At 35.5% G+C, this 16252-nt stretch overlaps 1 pseudogene; it reads left to right on the top strand.

Annotated features, from left to right (window-relative positions):
- Nucleotides 1-581: 581 nt before the first annotated feature.
- LOC129025948 (RNA-binding motif protein, Y chromosome, family 1 member F/J-like) lies at nucleotides 582-14111 on the top strand (annotated as a pseudogene).
- The last annotated feature ends 2141 nt before the right edge of the window (nucleotides 14112-16252 follow it).

The raw sequence follows: 16252 nt of genomic DNA on the forward strand, positions 1-16252 counted from the left end.
AAGCCAGCAGAACACTTGAGCCCAGGTTTTGGAGACTAGCTTGGGCAGTATGGGGAAACCCTTGTTTATTTTTAAAAATACAAAAAATTGCCCATCTGTGGTAGAAAGTCCTTGTAGTAATAGCTACTTGGGAATCTGAGATGTGGGAAGATCAGCTGAGGCTGGGTGGAGGAGGCTGCAGTGAACAGTGCACTTTGGCAACAGGAGATATACATGTCAAGAAAGAAAATATGCAAAACATCACACTGTAGCTCATAAATAGGTAGTTTTCAAATAAAATTATTTAAACGGGGGCATTCTTCATATTGCAGCTTAGGAAAATTATGATAGCTTTTCTTATCTAAGTTTTAGAAATGAGATTTTTTCAGGTACATACTAAAATGCAGCATTTGTCCATGAAGTTAGCGCCCCTTTGCTCTGAGTTAAAATTTTACGTATTTAAAGTAAGAAATACTAAAAATATGTCAGCCTCGGGAAGGGAATTTTACTTGGGTTTTCAACACAGTATGTAATAAAATTTTATCTTTTTAGCTTATTTATTTTTACCTAAATATAGACAGTTTTTTACTACTTACAGTGCAATGGTAGAAGCAGATTGTCCTGGCAAGCTTTCCTTTGGTGGCCTCAATAGAGAAACCAATGAGAAGATGCTTAAAGCAGTATTTGGGAAACATGGTCCCGTATCAGAAGGTAACTCTTAAAACTGTGTGTGTGTGTGTGTGTGTATTTTCATATGTATATGTCAATATGTATGTTTAAAATCTGTATGTTTTTTATATATATATATATATATGCTTTGAAAAAATATATTTTTTTCAAAGTTCTTTGTATACCTACATTAAAATGCCTTATCAGTTTTAAACTCTTATTTTGTCATATCTGTTTGATATTTGGAAAATTCTCATAGTACCAGGTTAAGGTTCTATGGAAAGGATAACCTACTATGCAGAAAGGAAAATGAGGAAAATAAATGTGTTGTGGAGTTCAGGAACAAACTGGAATAAAATAGACTGACTGTAGGGGTGACTTAGTCTTAAGAACCATAACAGTTATGTGAAATGCAATTATTTTTTAGTTTGATGTAACTTTTAGATGGTTAGTACCTTGATGAGTCTGTTATATGAATGTAAAATGTTTTCATATATTTTAGTTCTTTTGATAAAGGATCGAACCAGCAAATCCAGAGGCTTTGCATTTATTACTTTCAAGAACCCTGCAAGATGCTAAGAATGCTGCCAAAGATATGAATGGAAAGGTAAGAGTCCCTTATTAATAATATTCTAACTCTGTTCTTCAATTAACAATATTTCTAGGTCTTTTTAATATTACTAAACTTTAGAAGACAGTAGAATGTCATATGAAGCCATCTTCTTCTTTGTGCCATATACATGCAAGTGTAGTTGGAAGGGTATTGAAATTAACATTATATAAATTAATATATGGTAACCTTTTTCTATGTTTGTATTTCAATATGAGCGTAAATAGATTTTAAAAGGTTTTGAAGAGCTTTAAAACTTATAAGGAACCCTCATGTAAATGGAAGCAATAAGTCAATATTTATTAAATGCTGTTAATTGAAGTGCTTCCAATTCATGGAAATACTTTTAGAGTGTGGACAAACTGTGGATAGACATCTAGACAGATTCATAATAAGGAAAGATTCTTTCCTTTTTGAAGAATATATTTTATGAAAATATATTCTTGAGAAAGTATATTTAAATAAGACCTTTACATTTAAGGAAATATTAAGTAGTTGAAAAAAGAGAATAATATGAAGACACTGAAGTCAGATAACAGAAGAAGTAACTGGCATTTTTGCCCCATCCTTGCTTTTTCTCCTAAGGACATTTCTTTCCTGTCACCAAAGTTATGTAACATGAATACCTAATTACGCATTTCCCCAGTGTGTTTGAGGACTTGTTTTGATTCAGCCAATGGTCTCTTGTCCTGTTGAGTCTTAAATCTAGGGATTGTATCTACTAAAGCTTTAAACTTTTATGTAATTATATTAATTATTGAATTCCTTTACACTGTAGTCAAGATCATTCCATTCTGTGCCCTTTAGTGCTTTTTTGCTTTATAACATTATCCCAATCATGCCGGGCATGGTGGCTCATGCATGTAATCCCAGCACTTTGGGTGGCCGAGGCAGGCAGATCACAAGGTCAGGAGAACGAAACCACAATGGCCAACATGGTGAAACCCTGTCTCTACTAAAATACAAAAAAAAATTAGCCGCGTCTGGTTGTGTGTGCCTATAGTTCCAGCTACTCAGTAGGCTGAGGCAGGGGAATCAGTTGAACCCAGGAGGCAGAGGTTGCAGTGAGCCGAGATCACGCTGATGCACTCCAGCCTGGCGACAGAGCAAGAGTCCATCTCAAAAATAAATAAATAAATAAAATAAATAAGTAACATTATCCCAATCTGTTTTTAGCTCCTGTTAGTCTTTATGCTATCCCCAAAATGCTTTTTTGGACTTCTTGAGAATTATCCTTCCCCATGTATGTCTCACAAATAACAATTTATGCTTCAAAAACAACTTAGATTTCATATTTTCTTCCTCATTGCATATTGTAGGTATTTTGTACTCACTGTACTATGTATTAATCTATTGATTGTGAAATTGTATATAGTGCATATTTAAGTCTTGCTATTTGCTTTTATTTCTGTTACATCTAGAACACTTCCTGGCACATAGCAGAAACTACATGTTTATTCACTCTTATAAATTTGTATTTTAAGCTGTGGTAGAAATCGAGAGTTGCTTTTGGTTCATGGCTTTGTGATAGGTATGGAGATAATTTTGACTTATGTATAGTAATCTATGATAATTTCTTTTTTCCCTCTAGTTTTCAAGCAAAAGAGTAGATAATTTATGTAAAGTTTTTGTTCATTCATTTGTTTGTTTTTTAAGATGGAGACTTACTGTGTCCCTAGGCTGGATTGCAGTGGGACCACCTTGGCTTACTGCAACCTCCGCCTCCCGGGTTCAAGCGATTCTCCTGCCTCAGCCTCTGAGTACCAGGGGCTACAGAGGCATGCCACCACGCCCAGCTAATTTTTGTACTTTGAGTAGAAATGGGGTTTCACCCTGTTGGCCAGGATGGGCTCTATCTCTTCACCTCGTGATCCACCCGCCTCAGCCTCCCAAAGTGTTAGGATTACAGGTGTGAGCCGCCACACCCAGCCAATATTATTTCTAAATTACTTCATCTCACATATTTTATTGTGTTAAAATAAATATGAATGTTGTATGCACATAACTGTTAAGATGGCCAATAAAGGAGGTTCTTAGAGTTTTCAGGGGGAATTAACAGTTAAGGAATTTTGGCTGACTTCAGAACACTGGGAAGGAAGCAGCCATGGGCAAATCTGGGGAAAATATTTTGAGCCCAGAAATAAAGAAAGAAGTTTCAAGGTAGGAACAACTGGCGATGTGGCTTCAAGAGGTCTTGTCAGGGATTTAAGTCCTTCCTCCAAATAACAAAAGCCATGTAATTTTTAAATCGCATTATTAGCTGAACTGTTTTCAAAAATTGCTGTGGCCTGTAGAAAAGATTACAGCGAAAAATGTTACTATGAAATTAATTGGGATATTTAAGCATTTCTGAGAAATTACATGAAGTATTATATTAAGATTCATTTTTTAGGGGCACATCTAAGTCAATATAAGAAATGAGTAAGGCAAAATACTTTAATGAGATCAAACAAGGATCACATTTACAGAAACATTTTTAGAGTAAATATAGAATTGTAAATCATATGGGGACATTTTATGTAAGTGTTAGCAAATCAAACAAGAAACAACTTATAATGACTAATGTGACGAATCACTCTGAAAAAGTAAGCTCATTTTTTTAAATGACAAGTTTCATTGGAACACTGAAACTTTTAAATCAGTGATGTGAATACAAAGATGAAGTGGGTTATATATTGTAAAAAACCGATGTGACACATTCTTCCATAGAATGTGTGATGGGTCAATCTTTTTTTTATGATTGAGTTTTTTTTTAAATAATGGAGGAATTTTCAAGGAATTTGAATAATAGAATTTGTGTTTGATCCCTTAATGGAAGGCATGTGCTCAGTAAATGTCTCAAATTTGGCATTGTGAAAGATGTGTTCATTTTAGGAGAAAAATAGTTTCCTTTTGGGAGAAAATACCTCGAATTGAACTATAGTTGATGTAAAAATGTTTGTAAAATGTGCTTACATTAAATGTGCCAGTGTTATTGATAGTACCCTTAATACTTGTAGTCTTTGGATAGAAAAGCAATAAAAGTAGAAAAAGCCAAGAAACCATCTTTTCGAAGTGGTGGTAGGTGAAGACCACCAGCTTCCTCAAGAAACAGAATCCCTTCAGGAAGTCTGAGATCTGCAAGAGGAAGCAGTGGAGGAACAAGAGTGTGGCTTCCCTCACATGAATGACACTTGGGTAATGTTTTAAAACATAAAGATGGAACCATATGACTGAAAGAAAATAAGTTTGAAGATATCGAAATTTCTGAATTTTTTTATTTCCTTTTTGAAGAGAAAATTAACTTGTTGATAATAAGCAAAATTATTTCTAAGTACTAAAGGTGTATTATAAGAATGATTGAACTAATATCTAAAATTTGTTTTAAAATTGTAATAAGTTTGCATTGGAGTAACACACATCTCAAACTGAGTTGTGTTTATGAGTGCTGATTGCCTGTACTCAACCGGTTTTCTGCATAACTCATTTATATTCATTACACTTTAGAGTTTTCTACTTTGGGGCCCAGAACTTCATATCAGTTGTATTATCAAAGTATGATGTAATATTTAAAACTTTCCAACAGGAAAAAGTAACTCAGTACTTAAGATTGATTTTGCAATATTGGTTTTCTTGTGTATACATGTGTAAACATCTATGCAAATCTACTGCTTTGTAATTTTGATACGGAGAGTTTGTACATTGGCCTGCCATAAAGCATTTTCTTTTTTTTTTTCCTTTATTATTATTATTATTATTATTATACTTTAGACTGTATGGTACATGTGTGCAACGTGCAAGTAAGTTACATATGTATACATGTGCCATGCTGGTGTGCTGCACCCACCAACTCGTCATCTAGCATTAGGTATATCTCCCAATGCTATCCCTCCCCCTTCCCCCCACCCCACAACAGTCCCCAAAGTGTGATGTTCCCCTTCCTGTGTCCATGTGTTCTCATTGTTCAATTCCCACCTATGAGTGAGAATATGCGGTGTTTGGTTTTTTGTTCTTGCGATAGTTTACTGAGAATGATGATTTCCAATTTCATCCATGTCCCTACAAAGGACATGAACTCATCATTTTTTATGGCTGCATAGTACTCCATGCTGTATATGTGCCACATTTTCTTAATCCAGTCTATCATTGTTGGACATTTGGGTTGGTTCCAAGTCTTTGCTATTGTGAATAATGCTGCAATAAACATACGTGTGCATGTGTCTTTATAGCAGCATGATTTATAGTCCTTTGGGTATATACCCAGTAATGGGATGGCTGGGTCAAATGGAATTTCTAGTTCTAGATCTCTGAGGAGTCGCCACACTGACTTCCACAAGGGTTGAACTACTTTCCAGTCCCACCAACAGTGTAAAAGTGTTCCTATTTCTCCACATCCTCTCTAGCACCTGTTGTTTCCTGACTTTTTAATGATTGCCATTCTAACTGGTGTGAGATGGTATCTCATTGTGGTTTTGATTTGCATTTCTCTGATGGCCAGTGATGGTGAGCATTTTTTCATGTGTTTTTTGGCTGCATAAATGTCTTCTTTTGAGAAGTGTCTGTTCATGTCCTTCGCCCACCTTTTGATGGGGTTGTTTGTTTTTTTCTTTTAAATTTGTTTGAGTTCATTGTAGATTCTGGATATTAGCCCTTTGTCAGATGAGTAGGTTGCGAAAATTTTCTCCCATTTTGTAGGCTGCCTGTTCACTCTGATGGTAGTTTCCTTTGCTGTGCAGAAGCTCTTTAGTTTAATTAGATCCCATTTGTCAATTTTGGCTTTTGTTGCCATTGCTTTTGGTGTTTTAGACATGAAGTCCTTGCCCATGCCTATGTCCTGAATGGTATTGCCTAGGTTTTCTTCTAGGGTTTTTATGGTTTTAGGTCTAACATTTAAGTCTTTAATCCATCTTGAATTGATTTTTGTATAAGGTGTAAGGAAGGGATCCAGTTTCAGCTTTCTACATATGGCTAGCCAGTTTTCCCAGCACCACTTATTAAATAGGGAATCCTTTCCCCATTTCTTGTTTTTGTCAGGTTTGTCAAAGATCAGATAGTTGTAGATATGTGGCATTATTTCTGACGGCTCTGTTCTGTTCCATTGATCTATACCTCTGTTTTGGTACCAGTACCATGCTGTTTTGGTTACTGTAGCCTTGTAGTATAGTTTGAAGTCAGGTAGTGTGATGCCTCCAGCTTTGTTCTTTTGGCTCAGGATTGACTTGGCGATGCGGGCTCTTTTTTGGTTCCATATGAACTTTAAAGTAGTTTTTTCCAATTCTCTGAAGAAAGTCATTGGTAACTTGATGGAGATGGCATTGAATCTATAAATTACCTTGGGCAGTATGGCCATTTTCACGATATTGATTCTTCCTACCCATGAGCATGGAATGTTCTTCCATTTGTTTGTATCCTCTTTTATTTCCTTGAGCAGTGGTTTGTAGTTCTCCTTGAAGAGGTCCTTCACATCCCTTGTAAGTTGGATTCCTAGGTATTTTATTCTCTTTGAAGCAATTGTGAATGGGAGTTCACTCATGATTTGGCTCTCTGTTTGTCTGTTATTGATGTATAAGAATGCTTGTGATTTTTGTACATTGATTTTGTATCCTGAGACTTTGCTGAGTTGCTTATCAGCTTAAGGAGATTTTGGGCTGAGACAATGGGGTTTTCTAGATATACAATCATGTCATCTGCAAACAGGGACAATTTGACTTCCTCTTTTCCTAATTGAATACCCTTGATTTCCTTCTCCTGCCTAATTGCCCTGGCCAGAACTTCCAACACTATGTTGAATAGAAGTGGTGGGAGAGGGCATCCCTGTCTTGTGCCAGTTTTCAAAGGGAATGCTTCCAGTTTTTGCCCATTCAGTATGATATTGGCTGTGGGTTTGTCATAGATAGCTCTTATTATTTTGAGATATGTCCCATCAATACCTAATTTATTGAGAGTTTTTAGAATGAAGGGTTGTTGAATTTTGTCAAAGGCCTTTTCTGCATCTATTGAGATAATCATTTGGTTTTTGTCTTTGATTCTGTTTATATGTTGGATTACATTTATTGATTTGCATATATTGAACCAGCCTTGCATCCCAGGGATGAAGCCCCCTTGATCATGGTGGATAAGCTTTTTGATGTGCTGCTGGATTCTGTTTGCCAGTATTTTATTGAGGATTTTTGCATCAATGTTCATCAAGGATATTGGTCTAAAATTCTCTTTTTTTGTTGTGTCTCTGCCAGGCTTTGGTATCAGGATGATGCTGGCCTCATAAAATGAGTTACGGAGGATTCCCTGTTTTTCTATTGATTGGAATAGTTTCAGAAGGAATGGTACCAGCTCCTCCTTGTACCTCTGGTAGAATTCGGCTGTGAACCCATCTGGTCCTGGACTTTTTTTGGTTGGTAAGCTATTGATTATTGCCACAATTTCAGCTCCTGTTATTGGTCTATTCAGAGATTCAACTTCTTCCTGGTTTAGTCTTGGCAGGGTGTATGTGTTGAGGAATTTATCCATTTCTTCTAGATTTTCTAGTTTATTTGCGTAGAGGTGTTTGTAATATTCTCTGATGGTAGTTTGTATTTCTGTGGGATTGGTGGTGATATCCCCTTTATCATTTTTTATTGCATCTATTTGATTCTTCTCTCTTTTTTTCTTTATTAATCTTGCTAGCGGTCTATCAATTTTGTTGATCCTTTCAAAAAACCATCTCCTGGATTCATTTATTTTTTGAATGGTTTTTTGTGTCTCTATTTCCTTCAGTTCTGCTCTTATTTTAGTTATTCATAAAGCATTTTCAATTTAAGAAATGTAGAACTTTAATTTCTGAAAAGAGTCTGTGACTCTGTAAAGGTCTAAAAACCATTGCTTCACAGATAGGTAAGCATCTTTCTTTGCTGGAGGATAAGTCACTGAAAATGATATTTATGAGTGATTTACTTAATAGAAATGAGAGGTCCATTTTTACATGTAAAAGAAAAACAAACTACATACTAAAAAAAACAAAGAAAAAAACTACTGGATGGGCTGTGCGAGGTGGCTCATGCCTGTCACCTCAGCACTTGGGGAGTACAGGACAGGTGGACCATGATGTCAGGAGTTCCAGACCAGCCTGGCCAACATGGTGAAACCCTGTTTTTCCTAACGATACAAAAAAATTAGTCTGTTGTGGTGGTGTGCACCTGTAATCCAAGCTACTCGGGAGGCTGAGGCAGGAGAATCACAGGAACCTGGGAGGCAAAATCTGCAATGAGCCAAGGTTATGCCATCGCACTCCAGCCTGCGTGATAGGGCAAGAGTCCATCTCAATAAATAATAAATAAACCTATTGTTTAACTTGTATTATCTATTAACCAAACTTCAAAACTCTAACAATTAACTTGGAGTTTTAATATCCAGACGTGTAATTAATTGGAGATGTTTTTTCAAGTGGAAATTGCAGTGTTTGCTCCATTTTAAGATGCATAGCTTCATGGATGTTTTGTCTCCATTGATCTTGAGGGTGAGGTTCAATTATACTCTGCAACGTACAAGAATGTGTATATATATTCTAACCTGTAACACTACCTGGCAATTGGCATATATCTACATTTTTGTAGATATATAAATATTTTTATATTATTTAATATGCAATTTTTAAAGACTATTAAAATTTAGTATAGTCTAATCTGAAAATTAGTGTCTCATAAGGAAATTTTAAGAATTCTATATTGTGTTAACAAATTTTAGAAACAATGTATTTTCCTGATATGTCACTTCTTGGTATTGGAAATGTTTGAGTTTCTTTGGATGGAATTTAGTTTATCTTTATGATATACTTTGAAAATTTTTCCTCATTACAGAATGATATAAACAGTCACTTATCATTTTTCTTTTAATATTTTTATGCATCTTTTATTTAGATATTTTAGTGATTTCTGTCTCCTGTTCACTCCCCATTTTCCCATATCTCTCTCTCATACCAATATATTATGATACTTGAGTTTCTTTCTAGATTTTCTAAATGGACTTTTATTGCTTAAAGTGTACTAATATGTAGGAATGCTAATTTTATTAGTTTAGACAAATGTGAATTTGTTATAAAATGTAGAAAATATTTGTAAACTATTAAAACTTAGCCATTTAAGAAACAGTGATGTTAGTTAACTAAAAAGATTTTGTTTGAAATACAGATGATGGTGGCTACACTCCTGATCTCAAGATGAGTTATTCTAGGGGACTCATTCCAGTTAAAAGAGGTCCATCTTCAAGAAGAGGAGGTCCTCCTCCTAAAAAATCTGCTCCTTCTGCTGTGGCAAGAACCAATAGTTGGATGAGAAACCAAGGTAAATGATACCTGACAGAAAGACCATAGTTTTTGTATGACTAATATTTTACCTGAATGCTTAGCTTTAAGTTCATTGAGCCAAAGAGAAGTGACACATACCTGAGCATAATTACTGATTGTTAGCTTTTATTATAGTTTCTATCTTACTAGGTACATTTCAGATTTATGTGAAGAAATACTTGAGCTTCTCATTGCAGATCAAAGAAGTGATTAGAGTGAGGCCAACATTCCTTTTAATCCTGTGTTTGCTAGAAAATTCCCCTTAATTTTTCTAAAAGTTCATATTCTTTGATGGTAGGCTTCTTCATCTAATTAATTCTTCCATTTCCTAGGTCCTCTGGTAGTGGTCCCCTGGTGTCCCATTCTAAAAATTGCTTGTTCAGTTACTTTGTTGGGTTGGTGTCTTGCTCTTACCAGGTGAGAGTGCACTGGTGAGATGATGGCTTACTACAGCCTCAAATTCCTGGGCTCCAGCAATTCTCCTGTTTCAGCCTCCTGAGTTTCTGCAACTACAGGCATGCATCCCCACACCTAGCTACATTTTTTTCCTATGTTTTTGTAGAGAGATGATGTGACTACATTGTCAAAACTGATGTTAAAGCCCGGGGCTCAAGCCGTCCAGCTGCCTCAGCCTTCCCCACTCACTCACAGTGTTAGCCGCTGAGCCTGGCCATCCAGATTCTGAGACCTCAGTAATGTGTATGTACAAGGCATACTCACTGCTTATATGAAGATTCAAAAGAACTACAAGAGCATTTAGCAGACAAGGAGTCATTGGGCTTAAATATTATTTAAAAATAAATTTAAGGCTTGGAAAGTAGACATGTAGGAGTCCAAAATTCTTAAGTGGATATCACAGAAATGCAGAGTAGTGAAATATAGGTGTATGTAAATCAATAATTGAGATTGTACCGGGATATTTGAGCATTAACACAAGATCCTTAGTGTACGATTGGAAATTATTTGAGGAGAGAATTTAGAACTAAGCAACATGAGGTGAGCAGTAGGATTGAATAGAAGTAATATTTTTGAGAAGGAGAATCGTAAGACTGCAGACTCAACAGAAGAAAACAAGACAATAAATAAAAGTTCTTAGCAAGGAAGTTTAAGCAGAACAAGTTAAAGTTCTTACTTAGTCCTCCATCCTAATATGGAGGAAATTAAAAAGTGCGATTTTCAATTTTACATTTCATATGTAGAATATCGGTGAAGGTAGCTATTTATTGGCTTCAGGATACCCAAGCCAACACATTTCCATTAGAAAATTAGCCAGTGAACGTATCATATGTGAAACACTGACCTCTAAGCAATAGCAAATGAAGAGTATATTAAAGGAGAAACTTTTCTATTTCGAAATAGCAAGAATGTTGTAATGGATGGCCCCTTTCATAGCATTGCTTATTGCAGTAAAAGCAAATCTTGGCCATCATTAGAAAATCTTCACTAGTACATTTTAATTTGTCCAACATTTAAGATAGAGCCAACCAGTTAGAGATAAAGGAGAACTTTTATGTAAACATTTAGCATATAGTCATTCAAAGGTAGCTGTATTTATGTATGTGTGAGATGGACTGAATGATATTGGGAAATTCACCTTCCTCGTCTGAGAAAGGACAATGTATGTAAACTTTAAAATCAGTGAAGGGTTTGATGGTTTTACACGTTCTCCCTGTGGCATTAGTAGTCATCAGTAATTCATGTGAAAAGGCAAATAATAACTAAGTAGTTATTAACCATTACAATTGAACTTTTACCTAAGAATTAATGTTGGCTTCAGCTTCATTAGAAGAACTGGCCTTGTGGGAGCCATGGGATTATCCAAAGCCATAAGAAATATTCACAGTGTCATGACTGTCTAGTAATTTAGGAAACAAAGAATGGAGTCATAGAAGAAATAATTTTAAAAAGTTGTTTGAGAGAAGAGAAAATAGTGTTTCAGATTTGGTGTTCTTTACATAATGTTCCATCATTTTAATGTTAAAGGTCCCATATCACGAAGAAGAGAGAATTAGGAAGTTCCTCCATGCAGAGTGACAATCTCTTCCTGGAGAAATGGTCATATGTCATAAAGAGATGATGGTTATGCAACTAAGGATAGGTAAAGGAAAAATTATAAAACACGGTTGATTTTTTTTTTTTTTTGCTGTAGTGATGAAAGTCATATAACAAAATTAAATATTATAAGATAAACAGTTGTGTTTAATACATTCTGTGTCATGCAACAACTACCTCCAACGAGTTCCAGAACATTTTCGTCACACCAAATTAAAACTCCAACTACCAGTTAAGCAGTCCCTTCCATTTTCTCCCTTTCCTCAGCTGCTAGCAAACACCAATCTGTGTTCTGCCTCTGAACTTACCTGTTGTGGGTATTTAATCTTAATGTGCTCAAACACTACATGACTTTATGTATTTGTCTCCTTTCCTTTTGCATGATGTCCTGAGGGTTCATTTACATCATAGCACTTCACTCCTTCCACAAGCTGTTAAGCCATTATTTTATCTGGGTTGTTTCCGCCCCAGTATTTCTATGCACCAATATTTGTTTGAGTACACTTATTCAATTCTGGGTGTATATGAGTGGAATTGCTTGGTCCTATGATAATTACGTTTGTTTTCCTGAGGAACTACGACATTTCTCCATAGTAGCTGCATCATTTTCCATTCCAGCTAGCATTGAATCCGCTTTCCAATTTATCTACATCCTCTCAAACACTTGTTACTTTCTGCTTTTTAAAATTTATTGCCATTCCAGTGTGTGTGTGAAATATGATATCTTATTTTGGATTTGAAATGCATTTTCTGCACCCATCAACTCGTCATGCACATGTACCCTAGAACTTAAAGTATAATATGAAAAAGAAATGCATTCTCTGAATCACTGAATATGAATATCCATCCCATGTGCTTTTTGGGCATTTGCCTATTTTCTTTGGAGAAATATCTATTTAGATGTTTGGCCTTTTAATTTTGTTTAAGTTGTAAGTTAGTCATCTATTGGATACTAGAAGTTGAAAATTTAAAATTTGTTGCTTAAACTTATGCACACAGAAATCATCCAAGTTCCCAAACAACTAGGGATTATGCTCCACCGTCTAGATGCTATGCATACCGTGATTATGGTCATTCTAATCGGGATGAACATTCCTCTAGAGGATATAGGTACTGTAACTTTTTCTGGATTTGTTAAATAGATTTCTTAAATTGTTCATTCCGACTAACATTGTATCAAGGCTCCAATTTATCTACATACTCTCAAACACTTGCTGTTTCCTGCTTTTTAAAATTTATTGCCTTTCCAGTGTGTGTGTGTGAAGTATGGAAGCTTCTTTTGGATTTGAAATGCATTTTCTGAATCACTGATTATGAGTATCTGTTTCATGTGCTTTTTGGGCATTTGGGCATTTTGGGCATTTGGGCAATTTGGGCATTTTATTTGGAGAAATATTTATTTAGATGTTCGGTAATTTAATTGTGTTTAAGTTGTAATTTAGTTATGTTTTGGATACTACAAGTTGAAAATTTAAAATTTGTTGCTTAAACTTGTACACACAGAAATCATCGAAGTTCCCGAGAAACCAGGGATTATGCTCCACCACCTAGAGACTATGCATACCGTGATTATGGTCATTCTAGTTGGGATGAACATTCCTCCAGAGGATATAGGTACTATAATGTTATCTGGATTTATCAAATAGATTTCTTAAACTGTTCATTCTGACATTAAAAAGACTTTTTTTTTTTTTGCAATTTAGTTATCGTGATGGCTATGGTGAGGCCCTTGGTAGAGATCATTCTGAAAATCTAAGTGAAAGTTCTTATAGAGATGCATTTCAGAGATATGGTAAGGGTCCAGGGTGGATTTGTAAATTACAGAATTTTATGTAATAGACCAGATTGTTATTTTAATGAAATTCTAAGGAAAATTATAAAGGACATATGCAACATGTTTAAATATTGAGTATTCTTAACAGTAAAAAGCATAGGGACTGATATGAAGGTGAGAACTTCAGTTCATGTTAAGAAAATGTGACTCAACATTTACTTTAGAATTAAGTTTGTTAAGCTTCAAAATACTACTCTTACACTTCTTTTAAATGAAAACTTCTGACTATTGAAGGCTTGATTAATATCCTGTCAACCAAGGCAGAGGAAAGCAGATATTTCCAAATAGTACTTTAACTAATTCATGCTTTAATGATAGCAGTAAAAATGTTTAAATGTAGTCTCACATATTATTTTATCAACCCTGCAGGGACCTCTCCTGGTGCACCACCTGCATGAGGGCCTCGGATGTCTTATGGTGGAAGCACCTGCTATGCATATAGTAATAAATGAGACCAATATGGCAGAAGTCGGGAAAGTTACTCAAGGAGCTGTGGTGATTTTTATTATTGTGATCGTGAGCATGTTTGCAGAAAAGACCAAAGGAATCTGCCTTCTCTGTGTAGGGTGCTCCCTGCTCCTCGTGAAGCATATGGTAGCTCAAGTTATGTGGCATCTAGAGTAGATATTGGGGAAAGTCGATCTGAAAAAGGAGACTTAAGCAGATATTAAAGCAAGTGTTCAAAATAATAGTTATTGCATACCAAACCTTGTTTGCAAATCAGAAATTGAAATGTTATTTCTGCATCATTACCTGTATATTACTAAGAGAAACATATTGCTTTGGTGGAGAGAGGTAGATATTAACTTCCTCCTGAATTTTTTGAGGTATTGAAAGGAAAAGGAATTTTTTTTCAAAGTAATTTCATACTTGTGGATGCTCTTTAAAACATGTTTAGATGTAATATCTACCTTAAAATTTTCACAATAAAATTTTACATGTACTGCAAAATGCCTGGTGTTATTGGTGAGCCGCACATGCTTTAAGCAATTCAGTAGGGGAATAAATTGTGTAGCTTGTTGTACATTTTCCTTTGTTTCTTTGAACATACATAGATACAAAATTAGGCATATGTTATGTCTCCCTTGCAAGCTGCTCAAGTTTTCTAATTAGGCTGTTTCTCTTTAAAAACTAACAAGGTTAAAATGTTTGAGAAGTCTTCAGAAAGACTACAAAACTGTCTGCCTCACCATAAAATGCTTATTTTTTAGAGGAATAGTACAGGTCAAAGGAAATAATTAAGATGTCATTGATACTAAAGTTTAAGACATCTGGAACATTCTACGTAATCATTCTGTGACTGAAGGAGGATAATGGTAATGAAAACTTTTTTTTACCTAAATCAGAAGTGAAGCAGCTAAGTTTCTCAGGTGCATAGCATGATGAATTATAAATGTTTGTAGTTTAAATAGCAAAAAGTAAGTGTTTTGCCTTGTGAGGTACTCACGTTAATTTTTTCTCGAATATTTTGACAATGGATGTTGTAAGTAATGGTTTAGTAATACATTCTTACAAATAGGAATTATCTAGAATGGTTGGGATATTAGCAATTTTTTTTGAGATGGAGTGTAGCTTTGTTGCCCAAGCTGGGGTGCAGTGGTTCTGTCTTGGCTTATTGCAACCTCTACCTTCTGGGTCCAAGCTATTCTCCTTCCTCAGCATCCTGAGTAAGTGGCATTAGATATGTGTGCAGCACAGCTGGGCTAATTTTATGTATTTTTAGTGCAGACAGCATTTCGCCTTGTTTGCCAGGCTGTTCTTAAAATACTGATCCACCCTCCTCGGACTCCCGAAGTGCTAAGATTACAGGCATGAGCCACCACTCTCAGCCTATCCGATTTAATTGATAATATGAATGGAAACACTTTAAATCTCATACTTTGTGGAAAGTGAAGTGTATAAAACATAAACAACAGCATGAAGTTTCAGACGTGATTGCTTAAAGTTTTAAGAAATCATTGAATGATAAAAATATTTGGATCTAAATAACTAAATCAATTAATTTTCCTGATTATACAAACTAAATAAATGAAATACATCAAGTTCCAGAAGTTTTACAGTCCATAATTCTTACAATTGACAGACTAATCTGCAAGGAGGAAGTATTTTCTTGAAAAATTTTGACAATATCATCAATTTTTATAAGGTAAGGGTACAAATAATTTTAAAGGGAGAAGTTATCAACTTTGATTTTCAAGTGAGTTGTTTATGTTATGAAGTTGTGTTTTCATTCAGCTGTAGCATTGTGAGGAGGAAGTGGAAAGATAAATCTCCCTAGTCTTGTGTATCTTACTGTCCAGGTGTGATGGCTCAGGTCTTTAATTGTAACACTCGGGGAGGCCAAGGCTTGCAGATCACTTTAGGACAGGAGTTGAAGACCAGGCTGCCCAACACCGTGAAACCCCATCTCTACCAAAAATACAAAACTTAACTGGGCATGGTGGTGCATGCCTGTAGTATGTTACAGTTAATTGGGAGGCTGAGGCAGGAGAATTGTTTGAACTTGGGAGCCTGAGGCTGCAGGGAACCGATATTGCACCATGCAGTCTAGCCTGGGTGACAAAGTGCGACTCCAACACAAAAATAATTATATAAATCAACAAATATATAAATAATAAACGGGGTATCCTTCAGTTCAAGCACTTATCAATTCTTTTTTCTTTTTTAGAGACAGGGTCTCACTCTGTTGTCCAGCCTAGACTGCAGTGGCACCATCGTAGCTCACTGTACCCTTGAAACCCTGGGTTCAAATGTGCAAGCCTTCCATTTCAGCCTCCCAAGTAGCTGGAATTACAGACACACACCAACCACC

The sequence above is a fragment of the Pongo pygmaeus genome, chromosome Y, assembly GCF_028885625.2.
Source record: "Pongo pygmaeus isolate AG05252 chromosome Y, NHGRI_mPonPyg2-v2.0_pri, whole genome shotgun sequence".
In the NCBI taxonomy this organism is placed as follows: Eukaryota; Metazoa; Chordata; class Mammalia; order Primates; family Hominidae; genus Pongo; species Pongo pygmaeus.